This window comes from Manis pentadactyla, chromosome 7 (assembly GCF_030020395.1).
Source record: "Manis pentadactyla isolate mManPen7 chromosome 7, mManPen7.hap1, whole genome shotgun sequence".
NCBI classification, from domain to species: Eukaryota; Metazoa; Chordata; class Mammalia; order Pholidota; family Manidae; genus Manis; species Manis pentadactyla.
The window spans coordinates 129,327,451-129,352,521 of NC_080025.1; the positions used below are offsets into that span (position 1 = coordinate 129,327,451).

General features: G+C 44.9%; 2 long non-coding RNA genes across 5 annotated transcripts in view; one reads left to right on the forward strand and one right to left on the reverse strand.

The window, feature by feature from the left end:
- LOC118924332 (uncharacterized) overlaps positions 1-20,917 on the reverse strand; it is a 35,186-nt gene extending 14,269 nt beyond the window's left edge. For 2 of the 4 annotated variants that reach the window (XR_005029561.2, XR_005029560.2), the window contains exons 1-2: positions 20,589-20,917; positions 10,499-10,572 (exon numbers count right to left, since the gene is read on the reverse strand). This is a non-coding gene — a long non-coding RNA (uncharacterized LOC118924332). Of the gene's footprint in view, positions 1-1,537; positions 1,660-10,498; positions 10,573-20,588 lie in introns of all 4 variants that reach the window. The other 2 variants (XR_005029562.2, XR_005029563.2) reach the window with 2 other exon arrangements.
- Positions 1-25,071, forward strand: part of LOC130684313 (uncharacterized) — a 163,691-nt gene that overhangs the window by 60,394 nt on the left and 78,226 nt on the right. The gene's annotated exons all lie outside the window — the stretch shown is intronic.

Genomic DNA, 25,071 nt, shown 5'->3' on the forward strand with positions numbered 1-25,071 from the left:
AGCTGTGTGTGCTGAGAAAGCAACTGTTTGGAATCAGCCCACTCCTAAACTCAGCTCCAAGGTTGGAATATTTTGGTCATTCACTCCACACGCGGATGGCAAGTGCTTACTCCAGGCGAGGTCCTGGGCTTCCAGTGTGTCTGAGACATGCTCTGTGCCTTAGAGTTGCTCGCTGTCTAATGTGAGAGATGCACAAAGACAATGTTGCAGGATCACGGGCTAAGTAATCTGATGACAGTATCTGAAGAGTGTAAAAAAAGAAGCGGGGTAAGTGGGGTGGGGGTGGGGAATTAGGGAAGACTTTCTGCAGGATCGGACACCTCAGCTGAGCCTGGAAGGACCAACAGACATTGCCACACTGATGAGGAGGGGAGGAAGGGACTTTGAAGACAGTTGGAATAGTAAGTGTGATAACATGGAGACAAGAGGAGCCTGGACAGGCTTTGAGGAAAAACCAGCAGTCCTGTAAGGCTGCAGGCCCCTGGGGACGTGCCCAAGGTGAGATCCCTGGGGCAGGAGGGGCTGGGCTCTGCTGAGCATTTTTATTATATTTTGAAAGACAATGGGGAGTCCCTGGAGGGTTTTCAGCAAGAGAATGGCATGACCAGATTTATGTTTTTGGAAGATGCTCAGGCAGCATGATGGGGGATAAGCCAAGTGCGAGACAAGAGGGAGTGAGGTCATCTGGGTAAGGGAGCTGCAGCCAGAACAGGCCCGGGGTGCAGGGATGGAGACAGGTGGATTTGGGAGATATCCGGGGATGCAATCTGAAGACGTGGTGACTGAGTGACTTTGAATGTGGCTTCTCAGAAGAGTCATACTTGGTGACCAGTTGGTGCAATCCTTGGAGATAGAGAGGAGAGGACAAGGGAGGGCTGGGGATGAACAGAGGGGACAATCGAGATCTGCAGGGTTTCAGGTGCCTGTAGGGCATCCAGGTGTCAGGCAATCTGGAGCTGCACCCCTTTTTCTCCTGCTGTGAACTCCCCACCTCCTAAAGTGAGCACTGTCTGGATCTGCCTGAGACTTACATCTGGGCTCTACCCACCCCTGTTCTAACAGTAGCTCGTCTCCTGGTGGTTTGGAGGACGGCAGGGTGCTGGCATTTGGAGATTTCCAGTTTCATGGTGTTATGGGGTGTCAGGTCTTCTGGCTTGGCCTTTGAGTCCGATTTTGAGTGTTAATCCTTGGGGGACGACTGGGACAGTGGTTTTCCAACTGCTTTCCTTGCAGGTCTAGGTCTCTGGCCTCAGGAACTGCTACGTGGAGGACTGAGGGTGGGGAGGGTGGGGATGCAGGAGTGCGGGAGAGGCCACGAGGAGATCCAGAGCAGGCTTTTGCCCCTCTGAGCAACCCTGCAAAGAAAGCTCTTTTGAAGTTGTTCAGAAGGGAAAGACATTTGTGAGTGAATGGGTGGCCTAGATCCAAGAGATCTTCGTGCTTAGTAAGGAGGCTAGCATGAAATGGGGGTGAGGGGGGAAGGGAGAAGTCGGGAACAGTCCTCCGAGGGCTGAGTTAAGCTTAACGCAATACTAACCAGCAGCAGGAGCCGGTCCCACTTGCAGTCCTTGGAGGGGTGGCGGAGGAATTGGTGCCGAGGCCATGTGGGGCTGGGGCAGGGAAAACAAACAGTCTAATGCAGAGGCGGCAAACTGGAGCCTGCAGAAGCCAGAACACAGGTATGTTTTATTTGGCTCCTGAATTGTTTTTTTAAATTTCTGAATTAGTTGCCAGAGTTTAAAGGTCAAGAGATTTTACATAAAATTTTGATTTGGGGCTTTTCTTGAAAAATAAGACAAGACCTGAGCACAGGGGCTGGTGTTCCCACAAGGCCATGCCTGGCTGGAGCTGCTCTCGTGCTGGCAGGTGTCAAGTGCGCACCAGTCCCACCCTCAGCTTGCCTCCCCTGAGCTCGCTTTGCCATTGATGGCACCTACACGGGGCGCTGTGAGCGTTTAAACTGGCAACTTCAGAGTCAAAGGCACCTGCTGGAAGCAGAGCAGGCCAAGGGCCTCCCTCCTTAACTCTAAAGACCTTTGAAGCAAAAAATGACAGTTTTCTCTCTCCCTCTCTTCACAGAAGATCTTTGCTTAAACTGAGTTCCTACCACAGGAACACTCTCCCTTCTGCCATCCTGCTTGTTACCAAGTGCATGCATCTAGCGGCCCCTGTGGCTTAGGAAGCCACCTGCTGGCCTTTGGACACTGGATGGTAAAACAACCACTGTAGCGAGTGTCACGAGAGAGAAGTCTGCAGAGTTTATGACAGGGCTTTGCCATAGTTGAGAGAGAGAGGGCAGGTGTCTCATCTAACGGATGAGGAGTTAATGACCAGGCGATGGGAAGAAAAAGATTTGCAGGTAGTGGGAGGAGCAAGAGGGAGAGAGGCCAGCAAGGCAGATGTGGGTTGGATGAGCCCAGAGGCAGCTATACTAGCTGGGGACAAAGATGCTGGCTTGGATTAGAGTAATGGCAGGGATGGATTTGAGGGAATTTTAGGAAGTAAACAGCACCAAGGGACAGCTGGGTGTTGAGGAGTGAGGAGAGGTTGTGAAGTGATGTGTTCTTAGTTTCCAGCTTACGTAACTAAACAGAGAGTGGGAGCATCACTGAGCTACGGAGCTGTAGGAAAGTGTGTGGATCACAAGTTCATCCCCTCTGAGGTTGAGGTATCCTATGAGACATCTCCAAGGGGGTGACAAATAGTTGGATACACAGGTCTAGAACTCAGAGAACTTTGGACTCTAGAAAGAGCTGTCTGCTACCAGTCCCTCGGTCTGCTGGCTGGCTGCACACTGGGCGCTTTGCATTCTTGGATCTGGACAATGGCCTTGTCTTTCATCCAGCTCTTCATTCATTCAGTGAGTGTTCATTAGAAACCAGTGACTATGTAGGCACTCTGCTAGGTGCTGGCTGTATAGCAGCGAACAGACAGATGCTCTCCCTCCTTTCAAGGAACCAAGCCGTGAGTTTTGCAGAAAGTGTGGATGCGATTAGCTTCCCTCATCTCCAGCTTTGCCTCTGCCCCCTCGCACTACTGGGTTATTAAAGGTGGGCTGGGTGTTATCTGTATTTCCCCTTCTCCTGGAACGTAGTTAACCATTTAGAACTTGTGTTTTCATACTTCATGCTACTTTCAGACAGAGTTTCAAATCTGTTTGCTGTTACAACTTTGACAGGGGCTTACTTGGTAAATTTGCCTCTAGACTTTGTATCTGAAGCTCTGGATTCTCTGAGACAGAAAAAGCAGCCCTCAGATGCCTTCCTGCTTCATATATTAGAGCTGATCTCCTAGGCTCTTCATTTCAAATATGGAACTTAACTCTTTCCAGTACTCAGCCAGAAGAAACTTAAACATGAACACTGATTCGTTCATCTCTCTCGTTCCCTAGACTGAATGTTTTGAGTTTGGTATCATGTTATTCAGCCTTGTATCTTCAGTGCCTGGGAGAGTCCATGACACACAACAGGCAATTAATGAATATAAATGCTGAATGAATAAGTAAACATGGAGCATCTTTTGATGGTTGTCTTTTTCTTTTAGTTATTCTTGTTTTATTTAAACTTGTGTGCTTTTGCCTCATCTCAACTAAAATTCGAGTTGCCGGGGGTAAGAACTTCAGGTCTGTGCTGCTGGACTCTCCGAGCAGATGTCCACCACACATTTGTTGATCAGTTAGAATTAGAAAGAGTTTGGCCCTCTAATCACTCTCCTTCTCAGCTTCCCTGGCTTACAAAGCAAAATCCAAGAGCTCTTTGAGTACTCGCCTCATCTAGGGTCTATATTTAGTGTGTGGCTGGAAGGGCTCTGGAGCAGGGAAACGTTAACGTGCTCTTCAGCGGTCAGACTAAGCGCTCTCTCTGTCTCTTCCCCGTTCTTAGGGGGCAGTTACTATTCTTATTTTATAATAGAAGAGAGAGAGGCTCAAGGAGGCTAAGCAACTTGCCCAAAGTTAGGATTTGAATCCAGATGTTTCTGATTCCAAAACCTGTATTCTAATTCAAAGATTGTACAAATTTCTGTAAACAGCAGAACCACCTGGAATCCTGGGAATATTCCTGACCCTATTGCAGATTGTGATTTAGAGGGTGGGCTGGGATCCAGGAGTCTATGTTTTAACAAGCAAGGACCGAAGGGGATTCTGATGTAGGAGGCACTATGGGTACTATGCCATCCTGGCTTGGGACCAGTTACCCTGAGAGGCTTGGACTGACTTTGTCTCTGGCATATCCATTGCTGCCCTTCAGGGGACAGGGATATGATATTATCCTGCTCTGTTCTCAGAAACCTATAAGCCTGGAACAAAGCTATGCTGAGGGTACCTCCAATGGGGCTTTGACATGAGTCTGTCCTGTAAACTGGGAGGCAATTAAGCACTGATATGCAAGGGCTTCTATCAGCCTGGGTCAGTCCAATAAATGAGATTCTCTCCAAATCACCACCGTGGGAATAAAATAAATGAGACCCAAAGAGGGGCAGGGAAAGAGGGCACCCATCCACCATTCAGGATGCTGAGAGTGGGCTGCAGCCCTTCCTTTAGTTCAGGGGGGAGGAAAGGAGGAGAAGCAACTAAGACCTAGTGGAGACCCGGGTGCCATCCCGGAAGGAGTACCCACAGGGCCTCCTGGAAGGGAGGAGCTCAGACAGCAATGCTGAACAGAGTGAGGTTGAATCCTGGCTCCTCTTGTTGGCTGTGTCACCCTAGGCAAGCTGCTTATCTTCTCTAGTCTAGTTTCCCAATCTGTGAAGGGAGAACACACTAATACCTACACTGCATGTGTTGTAGAGATCAGAGATACCAAGGACTCCTCACCTCGCACAGAGCCAATGCTCAACAGAAAGCACCCATTATTAGCACGGTCTGAGGTTCTCAAGGGCGTGGCTGGGAAAGAAACTATCATTCAGCTTTCCCCAATCCAGCACAAAAAATCCTCTGTGGGAAGGCCCAGGCCGAGTCCTGGCTCCCACACTGACTCCTCAAGTGTATACATATTTATTTTTACACAAGGGCATAAATATTTATTGAGAGTCAGGCAACCTCCCCAAATGCCTTCCCTATCCATTGGTCCTGCTCCTGTCTTTCAGTAGTTGATACCTACAGTATTCTTTGGCGAGGGGCTCAGCATTTAGAAAGATAAAGTGTAGGATCCACGAGCTGGCAACTTGGAAGAACTTTCAGCTGATGTGAAAGATGCAAGACTGAAAATGCTTTAGAGCCTGAAATTGAGTAACTCTTGAGATTTGCTTCGGAGCCTTTGATTTGCTGTTGGCATATTTACAGAAGATCCTGGACTATTAAAGGGTGTGCATGCTGGGCCACCTGCCAAGGAGGCTCTGGCTTGGTTCCTTCTGGAGCTTGCCAAGCTTTTGCTGTCCTAGGTTGTAGCCTTGAAGCCAGGGGACATTTGGAGGTTCCAAGATAGCCCTTGGAAAATGATGTCAAAAGTAATAACATTCCTGTTTAGACAGGTTCTGTGATAAGGGCATTATCTTTAGCTTCACAGTGGTCCTGTGAGTTAGGTAGTGACACTGTGGTCATATCCTGCAATGAATAAATGCAAGAATTCTGGGAAGAGGGGTGCAGAAGACTGAGTCCTGACTTTTACCCACTGTGTGAACATGGCAAGTTCTTAACCTCTCTAAACCTTGGTTTCCTCACCTGAAAAATGGGAATATATGTTTATCTCCCATACAGTTATTTTGATAGTTTAAAGATAAAGCAAATAGCCAATATCTACCATAGAGAACAATGTCTAGTAAATATTAGGTATTGTGATGTCCATTTTGTAGATGCAGAACTGAGGCCTCGATAGAGTAAGTGCTGTGCCCACAGTCACATAGGTAGGTTTCAGAGGAGTCAGAACTCAGGCTCAAGTGTGTTTGACCAGATGCATTTGTTCTTAATCACTGGGTGGCCTGCCCGAGCTGAAAAATTCCCTCAGGAAGTCTTGCTCAACTCAAATGATAGGTAGTGGCTCGGCTTCCAGTCTCCCCGTATTCCATAAGGGATGAGACCCTCCAACCAGCAGGATAGAGTTAGTTGGGAGGGCACTGGGGTGGCCAGGCCATGTGAGGGTGAGTGGCGGCCACTGAGGATGTGAGTTTTCAGACAGTGTCAGTGCACCGCCTTGCTCTGGGTTTTCTGACTAAGCCACCCAGAATGGCCAGGTCTACAGTGTATTGTCATTATTGCTCCATAGCCACAATCTCAGGAAAGACTGATAGAAAGGACTGGATTGACTGTGTCACTTTATTGGTAAATGCAGCCTGCCTGGTTTCAGGTGGGGCAGGCTGCACTGGAACAACGTGTGTCCTCTCTGTCCACCGGCCTGCCTCTCTTTTCTCTTGCACACTCTCAGAGGTCTCCTGAAGAGAACACACAGCAGCCTTGGGGCTTCGATGCCGCGTACTTGGAGCAGTAGACTGGAACTAGATTTGTGCTTCTCCCACTATCTGCGATGAAGGAACAGGGTTTCTCTTGGACAATTTCTTGCACAATCATATTTTTATTAAAAAATGTATTCTTTAGAATGCATTGCTGGGAAAATGAAATAAAATGATGAAACGTACAAGTGCCTTTTTATTATTAGAATAAACACATTAAATTACTCTGCCAGGTTGCTATAAAAATTTTAGAGTTTTTAATCTCAATTTCTGTATTTATCTCACTGCAGACGAGTAATAAATGATGTGTAGCTTGAGTAGCCCTGTGGTGCTGTGAGTAGCTCTGGTCTGGGGTGGGAGTGGGGACCTTCAGCTTGAGGGGTTCAAGGGCCCCCTATCCACAGGTGGCAGGCCTGTCTCACCTGTGTCTCTCAGTTTTAGTGATGGATGTGGCCCTTTCAGCGGATGGCACTGTCAAGCAATGGTGACCGCGTGATGCAAAGGGTGTGCATAAGAGCTACCCCAGCCCCTGCAGAGGGGCAGCTTCCAGGTGGCAGCACCACGTGGGAAGGAAGTCCCGGGCTTGAGGTTGATAGGCACTGCGGAGCTCCCATAAGTAATTGCCTCGAGGTTTAGGCTCTGGAAGGAGGACTCAGTCAGCTTCTTATCTTCATCTCTGATTGGCACTCTAGAGGGTTATTTGGGGAGGAGAGCAAAGGAAAGCCATCGGCCCACTCCATACAGGCCTGCCTGTCATGGACCTGAGAGGCATGATCGCATATCAGATCTTCGCTCCCCCTGACCTTGTCAACCTGCTTTCCAGCTCAGACAGTGCCAGCAGTTGACAAGAGGAAGGGAGGGCGATGGGAAATTCCTCTCCTGGCAGCAGAGAATCTGTTATGGGTACCTGAGGGAGGGGAGCTCGCTCTAGAGTCGTACCTGCCAATGCCCAAGGACAGGGCCCCACCCATCTACCCATCCTGCCTTGGGCTCTGGCCGTGCACATTCTATTGCCTTATCATAATGTTTAAAGCAGCTGTAGCCTGATTCTGAGAACGTGTCCTGTGGGAGAGAAACCTGTGTGATGATGGGTGGGTGTGTCTGCCTCCCTGGAGGCCCCACAGGCACCTGCTGCTCCTTCCACAGCCTCTTTACCTCTTTTGTCTCCAAGATCAGATCCCCGTTGCACAGCCTGTTATTTTCCTATCTGGGAAGTTTCCTCCAGCTCCCAGGGTATTTATAGCAGAACTAGTGACTGACAGGTCCTAACTCAATTAAGGAAACACAGCTTATGACTCACTCCCCATGTGCCCCAAGTAGGGCTATTCAGAGTCCTGTCATTACTATTTGGCATTCCAAAGTGCCTTAAGCTCTCAGGAACAAAAGGCACAGCTCCTGCCGAGGGGAAGGGGTCTTTTATGAGTCAAGGGCGGGATGTGATAGTGTCTGCCTTGGGTTCCAGCTGATGCTGGAAGTGAGGTGGGCCAGCAGGGGAGGAACAAATGGTCTTTTTGCATAGAGGCAATGGCTGCCATTAGACGCCATGTGCCTCTGCGAACATCTTTCCTCTTTTCCACCTTTATCCCCAAACAGCATCCCTTGGCACTTTTCCCTGAAAACAAGACATGACAAAGATTTGGCAGGCGGGAGTCAAAGGTCCTGCGTGGGATGGTATGGTAAGGGACCCTTTGGCCTTTCAAGGAATTCAACGCTAGAAAACATTAAGGCCGTGGCTGTAATGTGGCCATTCTAACTGAGTCCTCTGGGGTGTGTCCGCCGACTCAGTCTGCAGACCACACTCCCTCCCAAGATGGTGGAAGGTAGGACTTAAGGACAGGGCTTTGTAGTCGTGCAAGCTGGGCCTCAGATTTCTAAAATACCTCTTTTCCAGGGTGCTTTCAGATCTTTCATTCACTCATTGCCAGCAGTCCTGTGGTTTTGGCAAGTCAGCAAATATCACTATCATTTTTGTTTTATGGATGGGATGTGGGGCAATCTTTCTCTTAGTTTACACAGTTGTTTAGGGACACCCAACCAGGGGTTAACCATCTAAAATAACCTCAGAAAGCCATCACAAGGTACAAATCCCAGAAGAGAGCTGGAGAGTGATTACAGGTAGCTGGAAAGCCAAAGCCACTCAACAAATGCCTTTTAAATGTGATCGGAAGGTGCTCTGTGGATGTAGCCATGCACTATTACTGCTAAGTGATGACTATGGAGCCCATGGAAATGAACAGGACTCCCCCACTACCCATGGCTTCCAGCCTAAAAAGCCAAAAACCTGAAAGCTAGTTCCATATGCCATCTGCATCCAGGTGGCTCTGCCTCTTGTGCTTTTGGAAAATCATTGTTGACTTGGGAGGAGGAGTGGAGGGTCCCCGACTCACCCTCTCCGTCCTTGACCTGATGGAAAGGGTGTGCCCACCATTCCTCTTCTTGTCTTTTTTCTTTTCTCCTGCCTACCTGATCATGACCCAGAAGGGACATGGCTGGCTACAGAGGGGATTCTAGGGTCTTTGTTTTGCCCTGGAGGACTCAATGGTCAAGAGAAACACATGAAAACTTCACAGTGGGAAAACGGAGGGCCCTGGGCAGGTTGACTAAATTAACAGCAACAGTCAAAGAGGATGGCTAGGCCCAGGGGCAAGAGGGCGGGATGGGTGTGTAATCTCAAGGAAGATACCCCTGCCTCTCTGTTCCCTATCCCTCCCTCCTCTCCACCTGCTTCTCAGTCCCCTCTTCTCCTTCTCCTTACCTTGCCTTGCTGTACGTGGACTGGGGTGGGGTGGTCAGGGTGCCCACAGACTCAAGAGAGGAGGCCCTTCAGGGTGAGCTCACAGGCTGCGGAACTGGCTGTCCTCTGGAACAGGGAGTTTCTTAGGTTCTTTCCCAACATGGACAGCATGGAGCAGGGACACTTTTTTGGGAATTTTGTAGGACACCATTCTCTACCTCCATTTTCTAGATTGTCTTAATAGATAAAAACAATTATTGTCTGGGGGTGGGGGATAGGTGAAATAGGTGAAGGGGAAACAAGCAAAAAATTATTATCCATCTTTAGCACACACACAAAAAATAGCAAGCCAAATCACATTACTGATGGCTCCTTCCTTCTACCTCCCTTTTGGGGAGATGTTGGCAAATATAGAAAAGCCCAAATAAGAATACAAAAATCTGTCATCCCATCACTCAGAAATAACTTTGCTTAGCATTTTGATGTAAATTACTTCATTGTTCTTCCTTCTGAAAAAAAAAAAAGTATTTTTAGAGAAACTAGATGTCATCAGTAAATAACATGCTTTTTGCACTTAACAATGCCCATAAACATTTCCCAGCATTATGAGATACTTTTCTATAGTATCTTTTTTACATTTGCAATGAATTTCATCATGCCGTTATAGCATAATTTATTTAATAATAGCAAATGTTTATAAAATGTTTCCTATGGGCTATGCTTTACATGGACCATCTAATTCACTCCTCACCAGAAATCCATGAAGTAAATACTATTACTAGGCACCTTTTGTACATAAGAAAACAGGACAGAGGCAATATTTTGCCCAAGGTCATGCAGAGAGTGAGAGAAGAGCTGGAGTTTGCACCCCCGCTGTGTTTCTGGCTGCCGAGTCTGCAGGCTGCCATGCTCCATTGCCACCATAGCCCAGCACCCACTGCTGGCACTTAGATTGTTTCCAGCTTTTCAATATAAACTAACTAACATTTTTACAGCTATGTGTTTTGCACATGCTATTCTTACTTTCAAGGATGAAGTTCTAGAAATGAAACAACGAGGTCAAAGCAAACACACATTTTTATGGAGTTAGAGAATTTGTTTGGGAGCAGGAGCAGACTGTACAGAGATGGAGTTCATCCAGGAGCATTATGGGTAAAGCATAGCAGATCCAGGGGCATTGTGGGTAAGGTGAAACGATCCAGGGGCATTGTGGGTAAGGTGGTGCTTGTTCTACAACTCTGCCTGCTCTTCTTCCTAACCACTGGAGAGACTGTGTCCAGTTGGATTCCCAGCACCACTCTTCATAGTATTTCCCAGCATCTTTATGGACACTTGCAAAATGGTAGAGAAAGAAAAGCACCAGGTTCCCAGGCAGCTCACCTCAAATTTTTGGTATCCAGGCCATAGAGTCATGGGCCTTAAGCAGCAACTTTGGTGTTTCTATTTGAACAATCCTGCAGTGTATTGAAGTATTTTTCCAATTAGGGATATTCCTGGCAGTATTGTTCCAGCCTACTTTTCTGGCCTTGCCATAATTTTTATAGGCCATCTATATTATTCAATTAAGCCATATTTTGTTTAAACAAACTGTAGTGAATTATGTTGTAATAGACATACAATTCCATGTCTAGGTATATATCCTAAGGAAAAACTCTCCAACCCGGGTACAGGCAGTCATACACAAGAATACCCATAGTAAATTTGATCGTAATGCTGAAAAGTTGGAAACAACATGTCCAATAGGGATGGATGAAAGGAGAAATAAGTTGTGATATAGTCATATAATGGAATATTATTCAGTAAGTAAAATGAATTAACTTGATCTGTGTGTGGGTACATGGATGGGTAACAGATATATAATACTGAGTGAAAAATACAAGCTGCAGAAGGTTGTATTCAGTGATACTATTTACATAAAACTCAATACTATTTATGCATACACACATACATATATACTTATGTGTAAAATGTAAAAACAAAAGATTGGAAGAATACACACCAAATTGGTGGTAGGGATTACACCTGAGGAGGGAGGCTAGGAAATGGAATTGAAGATAAGAAAAACAGTTTTCTTTCTTTTCTGGAGTTGTTATGTTTACCTTATTTTAGAAAATAAAGCATAAATTACTTCTAGGAATTGAGTGTGTAGTGTTTATTATTCTTTGTACTTTTCCATATGTCTTAAACCAAAGTAAGAAAATAAAAAGAAGAAAGTGGAAAAGAGAGAAAAAGCAAGCAAGCAGGTAGGCAGGCCTGAAATGAAGGAAGGAGGGAAGGAGAAATTCATGGTTCCTGTTGTCTCTTACATACACTGATCACAGGGAACACTTCTCCATGAAGTCAGACACACACACACAGCTTTAAAAAACTATTTCATTATTTTTAAAAGTATCATTAGATAATAAGAACTATGTTTCCTTTTTAGGCATTACCTGCTAGGAAATGCAGCTTAATTTCAGGCTCAGCAGTGATAATGAGCTCATCTCAAGTGCTCGATAATCTCTTTACCTGACTCTTTTGAATGTCTTTTTTTTTTCATTTTTATTTCACATACTATTTCATTCCACCAGTCATCTCAAATGAACTTGGGAAATAATCAGGGTACAATCCCTTATCTTAAAAAAAAACAAGGACTTTACTCTCCAATTTTACTATTTCTGAATTTGAGTAGTATAAGAAGAAGATATCATCGGTAAAATCTTGAAATTTGGGTCCTGCCATGCAATTTAATATAACTCCTCTTCAAGTGTCTTTATTCTGTCCTTTGGTGCATACTTAGGCCTGGGAGTAGGTGGAGTGGGGGTTGGGAAGCAGTGGGAGGTGGGTGGGGGGATCTCCCCTCCACTCTCAGGTCTGTGGGGATTTCAGGGGTGGCCATGAATGGGCCACTTCTGTTTACAGTGAGATGCTGACCGTGATGCACTGTGGCTGACAAATAGAGCTCAGAACAAGGTATCAGGGGTACTAGCAGGAACCACTCTGGGCCTGATTCCATCATTGATTTGCTGTGTGACATGAGTCACCAAATATAATAGTGTCCATGGAAAGAGGATGAGCTTTGAGGTCACACATACTTGGATTGGACTCTGTGTCGTGCCGTTACTACCTATGTGACAGTGTGCAAGTTATCTTCTCTGAGCCCTCGTTTCTGAATTTACAGGTAGAGAGAGTATTTCTCATTTGTCCTATGCACAGTGCCTGGCAATACTGGAGACCAAGTTAACATTAGTTCCTGTTTTACCTCTCATTTTTTACTAAATCTTTCAAGCAGTGTAATTGTAAGGATAAGATATAATAATAATAAAGACATGCAAAAATCTTTTGAAGGGAAAGAAGAAAACTATTTTTAAGAATGAAGCTTATGACAGGATGAATGGTTTCTACTCCAGAGGCAAAACCTGTCAGCAATTTTAGTTTGTCTTACGGATGCGGCTGCCTTCCTTGACCTCAGGGAGACTGAGCAGAAATGTGATCCAACTATGATGGGTTTGCCTGTCACCTTCTTCCAGAAATTCTGAACTTGCCCATCCTTAGGCACAAACTATGGAAAACCTAGACTCCCTTGCAACTCATCTATCCTGGCCCCACCGTGTCTGCTGGTTCATGGTGCTCTAGACCATCTATGGGTTCCTTAGCTTAGCTCTCACCCATGAGCCATGCATTCTTTATTTCTTCCCCTGAAGCCCATGCTAAAGATTTGCCACAGTGGGTTTAGATTTTGCCCAGCAGCCAGGGGGAGAGCCCAGGTGGGACCCGTGCACATTTGCTGAACTCTCAGCAAGACACCAAGGGCATTTGCACTGGGGGATGTTGCAGTGAGGTGCATGAGGAACCTCAGTGTCCCTTCTTGCCTTGTTACTGCAGATTGAGGGGAACCACCATGTTTTTATCTCTGTGGTAGGATTGCCCCCCAAAAGAAAGACATACAGTCACCTCTTAGAAAAGGTGATTCCTCCTACACAGACCCTTCTCAGGCCTACTTAGCAGAATCAGACCCGGGAGTGGGGTGGGAGGGTTGTGAGTTGGTGTCATGCTACCCCTTTTCCAAATAATAGACAACTATTGTCTCTCTCTCAAACACACACCCCACCCCCACCCCCACCTCCATCAGCTCCAGTGGAGACTTAAAATCTGACTGGTCTCCTGAGCAGTAGGCTTATGACACTGTTCCCTGGGATTATCTGCAAGTGCTATTTATGTAGTGTAGGAGGGAAATTTCTAAGGGGGAAAATGGGAATGATGTGGAGATAAGGACTTTAGGGTGTCTGTTCTCCAGGCTCTCCACATTTTTGGCCCCACAGAGGGAGACCATAAGTAAAGCTAAGGAACTTTATCTTGCTATGGGAGAAAATTTCAGCATTATAGCCCTAAAAGGTTTATCTCTCACTATCTCTCCATGTTGGCAGACTGTGGCTTGGGAATGCAGCTCACTTGCATTTGCTGTGCCTCTGGAACATCGGCGCCCCCATCCCTGGAAAGGGAACAAAGGTCATGCCGAACTTACAGCCCCTCTTTGGTGGTTTGGCCCAGAAGTTGCAGACATATCATTTCCCCTTTTAAACCAGTGGTCAGAACTAGTCACATGGCCCCAGCCTCATAGGAAGAGAGGCTTGGAAACACAGTCATTGAAATGAAAGGGAACTCGGTGGGCAGCAAACATGGTCTGTGCAATGAAGTATTTCCGTGAAGTACATACTGCTATGTTTGGGCTTAGATGATGAGGGTAGCAGGGTTGAAGGGAGGGCCATACTTGCTCTTCTGTAAGGAAATGGTGTCTCTGGGAGGGCTGGAAGGAGTGCACATTGTGGCAGCTGCAGCACCACGGGGAGATGGCCCCTACCAGGAAAGCAATATCCTCCAGAATTTACCAGCAACAATAGCTGGGACAAGGAACCACTGCCTAGTGGTTTGGGGTCCAGGGGAGGAGCAACATCAACAAGGAGAGAGCCTTGTAGAAGAACATGAGACCCATGTATGGACATGCAGAGGCTCCCAGATATCTGGTCTGGGATTTGTAGTCAGTAAATTTGGTGATTGATGCTGGTTACTACCCTGAAAGAAGCCATAGGCTAGGGGTGCTGGGGATATTTATACTCCAACTGCTTGTCAGGTATGAATGAATCATCTATATGGCTGTACTTTAACACTGAGGAACCACTGCCCATTTAGACTGAGTCACAACATTTTAGACTCATACTCTGTTAATGAGCTTTTAAAAACATTAACTCAGGGGTTCTCAAAGTGTGATCCTGGCATCAGCAGCATGGCACCACCTGGGAATGTGATAAAAATGCAAATTCTCGGCCTCCATTCCAGACCTAGTAGGTCAAGGTGCTGGGAGCAGGGCCCAGCAATCTGTGTTTCAGTGAGTGGCTCCCTCCATGTGATTCTGCCGCAGGTCAGGTTTGAGAACCACCCACTAGCTCACTGAATCTTGGGAACCCTCATCTAAGAGTGTTCTTCCTTTATTACAGAATAGGAAGCTGAGGCTCAAAGAAATTATACAGTACTATATTTTGAGTTAAGACTTAAACTCATATTTCCTGACTTTTAAGTTCTACACTCAAATCTGGGGTTAGAATCCTCTTCCAGGAAGAGATCTGAACCCCAGTATCAAGCCAAGTTTGCACTGGAAGGGATGTAGAGAAAATCTCTTAAATTTCTCATTTTACACATGAGGGAAACAAAGCTCAGAGAGGTTTTAGAACAGATAGTTAATGGCAGGGCCAGTACTGAAACAGTTTCCTAAAGCCTGGCAGTGAACTTACCACTAGGGCATGAAGAAACCATAATTTAGTTTTGTTTGAGGCCATGTTTCTGCCTAACTGATCTGATTACGCGTCTGAATGGAGACAGGCCATCTGTGCTTTCTGCATTTCCCCGCCCCTCCTTTCCCCTGCGCTGGCTTGGGAGGAGTCCTAAAGCAGCCGTGGCTCTAGCTGGAGGGGTCCGTATGGTCTGATGACTATAGGGGGCCCCCAAAATGCATTTCCAGTGTTGCCCAGAGCCTGCAAGGGGTCCATCCCTTGGTAACTCAGGACCCACTGGGGCCCTGGCAGCACTTGGCACTTCCCTGACGTGTACGGTCTTCTTGGGGTCATGGATTCCAGTTTCTAAGCCTGCAGAGGGTCTAAATCCCAGCTCTCATCTCCTTGTTGGGTTTGGGGGTATAATTTGCTCAGTTATAAATATTTCGTGAAAGCTGGAGCTTAGGATTTGGGCCGAGAAGACCCGGCCTTGCCAGTGGGTGCTTCCTCGCTATCACACAGTCTCTCATGCTCCCATACCCTTCACTGAAAACGTGAAGGATGCACCACTTACTTCACACATGCTTGTTAGGGGACTAAAGTGGCATAAACCTGTGAGAGCCTTCAGAACAGTGCCCAGAAGTACCAAGTTACCACTTGCTGTTGTTCTGAACTTTTTATTGGCATGTAACACATACAGAAGACTGTAAGATGTGCAACTCAATGAACTTTCACAAATTGAGTGCACCTGAGTAACCAGCACTTGGAGTAAGAAACAGAACTTACCAGCATCCAGAAGCTCCCTGCCCCACACCGTGCAGCCCCTGCAGGTACTTAGTCCCACCTGTCCCCAAAGGATAATTGTTATCTTGACTTCAATACCATAAATTCATTTATTTTAAAATGTTATACAAATGGGTTGATACAAAACTTTTGTGTCTGGCGTTTCTTCACTTCACTTTATGTTTACAAAGCCCATATACTTTTCTGTTTTTATGTTAATAGTTAATTATATCCATCTTCACAGTTTGTACCATCTTGTACTGCCCACCTTCTGCCTCATGTCTTGTGCCAACAGAGAATTCATTGTTACCCTAGAAGGCTAGGCAGCTGATGGGCTATGGTGACTGTCACGGACCATGGTACTTTCCCTGCTACCTGTGCCTCTAAGGAAGTCAGGAGTGTGGGGCTTCAGAAGATGACAGCCAGAGGGCTTTGGTGCTGGGCACTTGCTGAGCCAATTCCTCAGCGAGGAGGTTGCCTACACAGGGATGCCAGCCCCTGGGATGACACCTCTGCTCTCCTGGTCTGGGCTACTGCTTCCTTCTGAGGGAAACCAGCCCAAGGAGGGCAGCTTCAAAGCTCTGCTTCCCTTAGCATCACTGAGATACCTCCGCTCCCAAAGCCATGGGATAAATAATAGATAAAACCACTGCATTTGAATAGGACAGCTCTTGGGACCTCAGAATATTTTACTGAGGCATTAAAGGAAAGTTGTCTTCTGCACACTGGATGGAGGTGAAGAGGGGACAGAACATACTTTCGCTTGGTGCTTTGGTGTAGCAGAAGTAGGTTGAAAATGAGATCCTGGGATTCTGAAGCCACTTTTTATCTTGTTTGGAGGAATGCCCCTTTCATTTCCCAGGGCACCGTGAGTCATGCCTAAAAGTCTAAACAAAAAGAGGGCTGTGGGGATCTACTATGGTTCTGTTTGCTTTATATCCTGCAACCCAGTCCCAGCTCTGCACTCACCGTCCCACAAAGGAGAAACACCACAGCTTCTAAGGCTGCAGGAAACAACGGCTCGGTTGTATTGCCCCAGCGATCACTCAATGCTGATTCCTCGGTGGTTGATGCTGGATGTTGGTTAAGTTAAACATTGGGGTTTTTTTAAGATGATATGGTCGTAGATGCCGGGATATTAGTTTGAATGCCCTTCAAGTAGCCCAGCCTTTTATTTGTTGTAAATGTCTCTTTGGTTATATCCCTGAAAAATTAGTTACCTATTTTTTAACTTTTTCAGTGAAGAGGAGCTAACTCCTCTGATGACCCCCTTCTTCAAGACAGCCCCACCCTTGCTGAGCAACTGTGCTTGTTAGGAAAGGCCCTTGTTGAGCCAAAACTTTCCTTTAATAATTTCCACCCAGTAGTCCTAGTTCTTGCCTCTAGAGTCATCCAGATCTATTCCAATCCATGTAATAGATTTTTAACTATTTGAAAAATAACTATTTTGTAACCCCCTTAGGTGACTTACTGAATTCCTACTTTTGACAGGAAATTGAATCCTCTCTTCTCAGTTAAACATCCTTAGTTTTAAAATATTTATTCTATGAAGTGGTTTTCTAACTCCACATTTAACTGCTTTCTCGTTTGTCCACATCATTTTTGAAACGTAACGCCCCATGTCAAAATGTATTATTCAAGTATATAAATTAGAGGATTGTAATAGTAATATATTAGTAGTTTAGCAGCTCTCTGGATTTTAGTTGAAAACTCAGAAACAGTTCCAAATATATGTACAAGACTTTAGTGTAATAAGATTTCTATCTTGCATAATTTATCATCATAAATTCCAGATGGATTAAAGATTACACTGTAAATGTCTTAAGAGAAAATATTGATATGGTTATATAATCTAAGGTTATGGAATGACTTTTTAAGGATAATTCTAAAGGCAGAAACCATGAAGAAAATGACTAATAAATTTGATGACATAAATGTATTGTTTTTGTGAAAAAAACATCAAAAAATAAAGAGGCAAATGATAAACTGAAAAACATTTTTGTAACAACCATATCAAAGGATGAATATACTTATTATAAAAAGATCCCTTAATACTCATTTTTAAATAAAAAATAAATCATCTTAATAGAAAAGGCAAAGGAAATAAACAGGCAATTTTAAAAGATTTAATATAGTTAATATATGAAAAATGTCCAACTCTACAAATAAGGAAAATATTCTCATTAAGCCAAATACAGTTATTCATCAATAAAACTTTTTTAGAGAGGGGGTAAAACATGCCACTAACTCTATAATCAGTGTTAGGAGGCAATGAAGGAAAGTAAACCCTTATGTTCTGCTGCTTTGAAGGTGAATTGGCACAATCCTTCTGGAGAACTATTGGACAATATTGACAAAATGAATCAAAAATTTTAAAAACTGTATGTTCATGCCATTTGATTTAGCAATTCCACTTCTGGGTAAGTAATCTATGTAAGTAATTAGTATTATGCTAAATATTATAGATATATAACATATATATATTTATACATGTATTTATGTATATATGAATGTACTAGGTATTTATGCCCATATATATACACATACATTCACTAAAGCATTATTCATAACTGTACTCTCCAAATTTTTAAAACCATATATTCCATCTGTAAAAAAGAATTAAGTAAAATTGAGCATACCCCCAATAGGTCTATACATCTTTCATCAATTAGTTACAGTAGTATCATAATATCATGTAATTATAAAACATACGAAGTAGATATAGTAAAGGGTAAGTTACATTGAAACAAAAAGAAGTCCTAACATACATTTCTTCCCATAAATGAAATGAATTATCTTGTGCAACTCCTGCTGTGGGAACTTCTGATTCTGGAGACCATTGATTTTGATTAAATCAAAAGTCAAAAAAATCTTAAACATCTGCTGATAGTTAAGTGTTATTTAAGTTTTTTCTAGTAGACTGGTCAATATGATGGAATAGCATATAGCATTTTGAAAGTACTGTAGAATAAGCAGATTATAAAAGTTTATTTAGTGGTTCTATTTCTCTGTAGTGGTAAAGTAGCATATAATAGACTATGCTTCCCTCAGATTATTATTATAAATTCTGTACAACATAATAAAAACAACAATGTGAAGGCACTGGAGGGTGACCAAAGGCAGTCATGCCTAGAGGGGAGTTGATCCCTCAGAGTAAAGAACTGCAGTTGGGTGAGATTCACAGTCATCTGGCTTTGTCCTGGGGAAACTCCCAAGCCCTCCACCAGGACAGCTGGAACTCTGGCAGAAAGCCGGGGAACTAGTGGCTGGTAAAGTCAGGAGACAGAGTTTAGGATAGCCGGAGCAACAAGAAAGTGAGGGTGGAAATCTCAGAAAGGAGGGTGGCCAGAGAATGAGCTCTCAAATCTACAAACAAACTTTGACCAAATCTTTCAAGTACCCCTGAACTGGGTACCTGTAAGGAGACTGCAAGGACTCTAGCAAAAAGCAAAGCTGGAAGGTTGAAGAACTGAGTGGAGATTTCAGGGGCTGCCCATCACAGGAGAGACAGAGTTTGGGTCTAGTTAAATTAACTTCCTGCTAGAAGGAAAATCAATGCTCTTCAGAGGAAGAATGAAGAATCCAGTCTCTACAACACACCATACACATTGCCCAGTATAGAATTAAAAATTTTTAGAAGAGAAGGGGAAATATAACAATAGAAAGAACAGTCCATAGAAAAATAACCAAAGATGATGATGTTGGAATTGGCCAAAAGGATTTAAACACAGCTATTACAAATATATGTAGGAAGTTCAAGTAAGATTGGTTAAAATGAACAGATGGGGGAACTTAGAAAAGAAATGAAAATGAAAAGAAAGAAAAGAACCAATGGAAACATTTGAGCTAAAAAGTCTGATTTAGACAATTCATTGGATGGACTTTATAGTAGACTGGAGTCAGAGAAGGAAGTTTTATTGGACTTGAAGAATAAATCAGTGGAAATCGTCTAATCTGGAGAATTAAGAGAAGAAAATGACTCGGGCCTCAGTGACCTGGTGTAGACACCCTGGGATCAAGTGCGACCCCTGGAGGGTGTACCTGCCACTTCCTGACTGAAGCTCGTAAGTGTTCTGTGCTGCCTCGTTGTCAGACACAAGGGCCAACAGTGTACCTGTAGGCCAATGTTTGGTTTTACATTTACATATCCAGGTTACATTTTAGCTTCTATCTGCTCAGGCTGTCAGTTCCTCAGTATTATTTATTGACATCACCGGTAGCAATTTTCCCTGAAACTGGGCATGGCGTAACCATTACCTAGAAACTGTCTTCCATGGGTCTCGCATGCCTGTGTGTCTTGTGAGTAAACGCATCACTGCTTTTGTTCTGGGCCATCTTTTTTATGATCTTTGTATAGCAAGCCTCCTTGGAGGATAGAGATAGTTTTCATTCCAGAACAGAGGGCAGTTTTGTTTACTGTCCAGTATGAGAAAGAGCAGGCTTACCACCCATTACTGTAGATAGGAGTTCCCAAAGCAACCAGATTCTTCTGGAACCCAACCCACTGAGTGTCCAGGCATCACAGCCCTGTTCATGTTGCCTTGTGCAAATTGGAACTTGAAGACTTGGTCAAATGCTAAACCGCTCTTGCTGTGAGCAGACACAGCCCTCTGTTTTTTTCTGCTGGCAGCCACAGAACTGTGGCAGGTGAACTTGTTAGCTCTAAGCAGGGTGACACCACATAGCCAGCACAGTTCTTGACAACCACTTTCTCATTATCAAAACCCAAAAGGATTGTTAAAACAAGTAATCAGACCCCTACTTCCCGACAGCCGGGCACCCCTCCTCCTCCCTGCCCGCCCCCAGTGGCAGGGGCCCCGTGTTCCAGTAGAGTTTCATGTTATCCCACCGGCCCTCCTCTGTCCTCTCTGTGGCCCCATGTGGACCACTCGGTACACTCACTGTGGAGAAAGCAGTTTCCTTCAAAGTAGCTCTTCTACCTGAATTTTCTTGCAATTCCATTGACAAGAACTGAAGTGGGTCTTCACTACTCAGTAATATATCTTGAAAATGCAAACATCCAGGAGAGTTGCGTGCTAGGTGAGATGAGTCTGTGAGGGCCGGGTGTCACAGGAGATGCCAAACCTCGCTTGTTCTGAGGGGGAAGCCAGGAACAGGTGCAGGAGAGGAGCACTGGGGAGGAGGGAGGCGAACGTGTTTCCCTGCTAGCCACTGGGGCCTGTCCAGCCCAGGGCACTGCACCCGAGGGCTGTCCTGCTGTGCGGGCAGCCGCCCAGCTTCCGCTCTCACTCCGTAACTGTGCTGCTCTGTCAGCAGCTGCGGGACTGGTTTCTGGGCTTGACTCTAAGAAATCAATGAGGAGAGAGCAGTGGGCAAGAAGGCTGGGGCACATAAGCTGGGTGGCACCACTAGTACTTAAACCAGATGGTGGGATTTAGCCAGGGTTATTGCTTATTGCTCATTTCCATTATTATTAACAGAAGCTCTGTGCTTGGGAAGAGGAGAAAGCAGAAACAGAGACATTGGCTGTTGTATAGAAAAGAAGAATTCTGTTTTTGAGATTTGAGTCTTTTTCCCTCCGCAAAAGGAGACATGAACTTGATCCTAGAGAAAATGAACCTCCCTGACATGAGGAAATTAAGATCTGGTAAAGGCCCAAGAGTCAAGTGATGGATTTTACAGACTGCTGGAGGGAGATCTACGGCAGCCTGGCATGCGGGGCTGCAGGGACGAAGGAGAACAGCCAAGCCATTGCCCCGGGGCCAACCCGCTCTGCTCTTCCTCCACTGCCTCTGTGGGTGCTCAGGATAGGGGGGCAGAAGTGGCTGCCTGTGCACGACCCTCACAAGTCCCTTGCTCTGTGCTGGGAGACTGGCTCTTGTTTTCAGCCAGCAGAGGATTCTGGGGTCCAGCTGGCTTGGTGTGGGAGGCAGGAGGCTGTGCTGAGAAAGTTAGGTTGAGAACTCAGGCTGAGGGGTCACAGAACCTTTTCCTTATGCTTAGAAAATAATTGTATGCCGCAAGGTTTTTGAGAGACCAGGTGATAAGAAATAGAAAAACATTTTTTGTTGTTTGGTTTTTGGAAAGGCTTAGCAAATCTAGATTTGGAATCTTTCACATCCATCAAGGCATCTATTCATCCTTACTGTAATTTCACATAGATCAGCAAATGCAGATATTTCTCCCTGCCTATTCACATCCCTCATTAGGATCAAACAGACCACATATGGCCAGGACTTTCTGCCCCTTTGTAGTGCCCCTTCCAGCAAGTCACGTCAAGGGACAACAGCAGAAAGGAGAACAGAGGAGATACTTCCTCCCATGGGCTTAATTCTACCTCTGAATTGGCTGCCTGGATCCCATTAATAATCCAGGTCCTGTTCAAAGTCTCCCTCGTGGGTGCCTGGCCAGCCAGAGTCCCAGCCACAGGTGGGGCAGCCATCCCCCTTGACACCCTGGCTGAAGGGACAAGGACCTCAAGGAAGCCCACCAAGGCTGGGCTCGGCCAACTAGACTTCCGCTCTTGGGAATTTGAACTAAGAGCAGCAGAAGAACTTTCTAGTTGGTGGGTGTTTGAAAGATGAAATCCTAGGGGTTGAGGTCACCACACTGAGCCACGGGCATATCAGCAGGAGCATAAACTGTGTGTTTTTACCAAGGCCCACAAGGCTCTGCAGGTCCAGTGCCCCACCTCTGGCTTTGCTTCCCACCGTTCACCCTGTGCTCCCTCCATTCCAGCCACCCTAGTCTCCTGGCTCTTCCTCAAACACATCAGGCACGTTTCCACTCAGGGCCTCCGATTCTTTATCCTGGCCTTTTTTACATGAAATGATCTGTACGTGAAGAAGCACCTAGCAGTAACACACAGGTGGACACTATCTGCTACCCCCCCCCACAGCCTGATGTCAGACAGGCCTGGGTTGACATCTCACTTTGCCAGTTAACATGTGCGTCACTTGAGACAAGCCAACTTGCCCGAGCCTCAGTTTCTTCTTCTGTACAAAGGGTACAAGGAATGTTGCAGGATGCTTGTGACGGTCAAATCAAATCACAGACACAAAGATCAACCCTAAGATTCTGCCGCATGTAGATTCTGAGAACAGTGCACAGGCATTCCCTTTTTTTTTTTTTTACTAATCAGCGTGCCTGTGTTTATGTTTTTAAATAGCTTTTTAACATTGTAAAGCAAAACAAGCACATCACAAAAACATGAGAAGTATGGAAGATTATGAAGAAGGAAGAAGAAAATCACCCTAATCCCATCACCGGAGGCAACCACTGGTAACACTCTGGTTTACTTTCTCCAGTGCTATTTTTAAAACCTTCAAACAGCTCCATTCCCCCGTATGTTGATCTGTTTTTCAGTTCAGCCATTGTGCTTCCTGAAGTTCAGAAATAATTAAAATGTGAAGGTGAGTAACTTTACCCTCTAGGGAGGGTGAAGATACATGTTGATGGTTTTCTATTGTTTTCAGCTCTACAAGTTGGGAAAAGCAAAAGCTTCCTACAGAGAATAGTGTTTTGCTTTTAAAAGAAAATAGAGAAACCACTGTGTAGAGAGGGGTGACAAGGCCCTCAGCCTGCTTCCTGTGCGCCTCCCACCAACTGGCTGCCTTCCCTTATTTCTTATCACTGGAAAGTTCCCTGCCTGAAATTACCAGCCCTGTTGCTTAGCAGTTCATCTGCTGCTGCCTGTTCCCCTCCTGTCCCCAAACTCGGGGCCATGTGTTCCCTTGGCCCATATGCTGACACGCGTCTTCCCACCCCACCTGCCACCAGCTCAGGCAGCAGCCAGGGCCACCTGCTCAGTGTCTGCCCCTCCCTAACTTCCAGAGGCAGGAGTTGGGAGTGGGAAGGGAGTGGAGAGAGGTAGGGAAAAAAATGATTCCTCAGACAAAGGGCCTCCAGGGCTTCCCATTGACCTCTTTCCCCAGTCCTTCCTGTGGCCCTCACCCCTTCTTTTTTTTTTTTTTTTTGAGAGGGCATCTCTCATATTTATTGATCAAATGTTTGTTAACAACAATAAAATTCTGTATAGGGGGCTCAATGCACAATCATTAATTAACCCCAAACCTAATTCTCAACAGTCTCCAATCTTCTGAAGCATAACGAGTAAGTTCTTACATGGTGAACAAGTTCTTACATAGTGAATAAGTTCTTACATGGTGAACAGTACAAGGGCAGTCATATCACAGAAGCTTTCGGTTTTGATCACGCATCATGAACTATAAACAATCAAGTCAGATATGATTATTCATTTGATTTTTATACTTGATTTATATGTGGATACCACATTTCTCCCTTATTATTATTATTTTTTAATAAAATGCTGAAGTGGTAGGTAGATGCAAGATAAAGGTAGAAAACATAATTTAGTGCTGTAAGAGGGTAAATGTAGATGATCAGGTCTGTGCCTATAGCCTAAGTATTAATCCAAGCTAGACAAGGGCAACAAAACATCCACGGATGCAGAAGATTTCTCTCAAAACAGGAGGGGGTGAGGTTCTAAGCCTCACCTCTGATGATCCCCAATTTCTCACCTGATGGCCCCCCTGCGACTGTGCCTGTCTTAGGTTGTTCCTCCCTTGAGGAATCTTACCCGTCTCTGGCTAACCAGTCATCTTCCGGGGCCATACAGGGAAATGTGAAGTTGGTAAGTGAGAGGGAAGCCTTATTGTTTGAAAAGGTTAGCTTTTTACTTTGCAGATTTATGCCCTGTGGCTTCTATGCCCAGCATTTGTCTTGAGGTATCTTTACCACTTGGAAGAATTATGATACTCGGTAATTTTTGATATGAGGCACGAATTCTACTAAAGGGTTGTAATTAGGAAGGAAGAAGAAAAGCTTTAGGAGTAGCAGACGGAAGAAAACATGGGAAGATTGATTATTTCTTTGACATAACTTCTTGTAGAGTAACAAGCATGTATAGATTTTAACAAACTACTAATTAAATTGTGTACACACATTAACAGAATAGGAATACAGATACATAACAAAAGCAGGCCTACAATTACCAGCCATATCCAGTGAAACCAAGAAAACCAGTTAGGTACCCTAGGCATTTTTGAAAACTTATCAATAATATGATGGATATTGTCTAACTGAAATTGAATAGTTTGAGAAAAATCAGACAAATTAAAACAACACATTCCTGGGAACTGTTCACATCCCATATGTTCTTTTAACAGTAGATAGTCTATAGTTGCACGATTTTGGAGCACTGCAACTTGCACTTCTCCTAATTCTTGGTTGAGTTCCGACAATATAGATCCAGTCAAATTTGTTGTTTTACTGTATGCACAGGCCAGCTTAGATATCTCCTTCTTCATTCCAATGGCAAGTCCAGGAACCGGCGGGATGAATGCAGCTACAACTGCAATAGTGCTAGGGTCTTTGTTGAAGTTTTCTGATGATCATCTTCTGGAATGACTCTTCCAGAGGATGTTGATGTTGGAAGTTCTT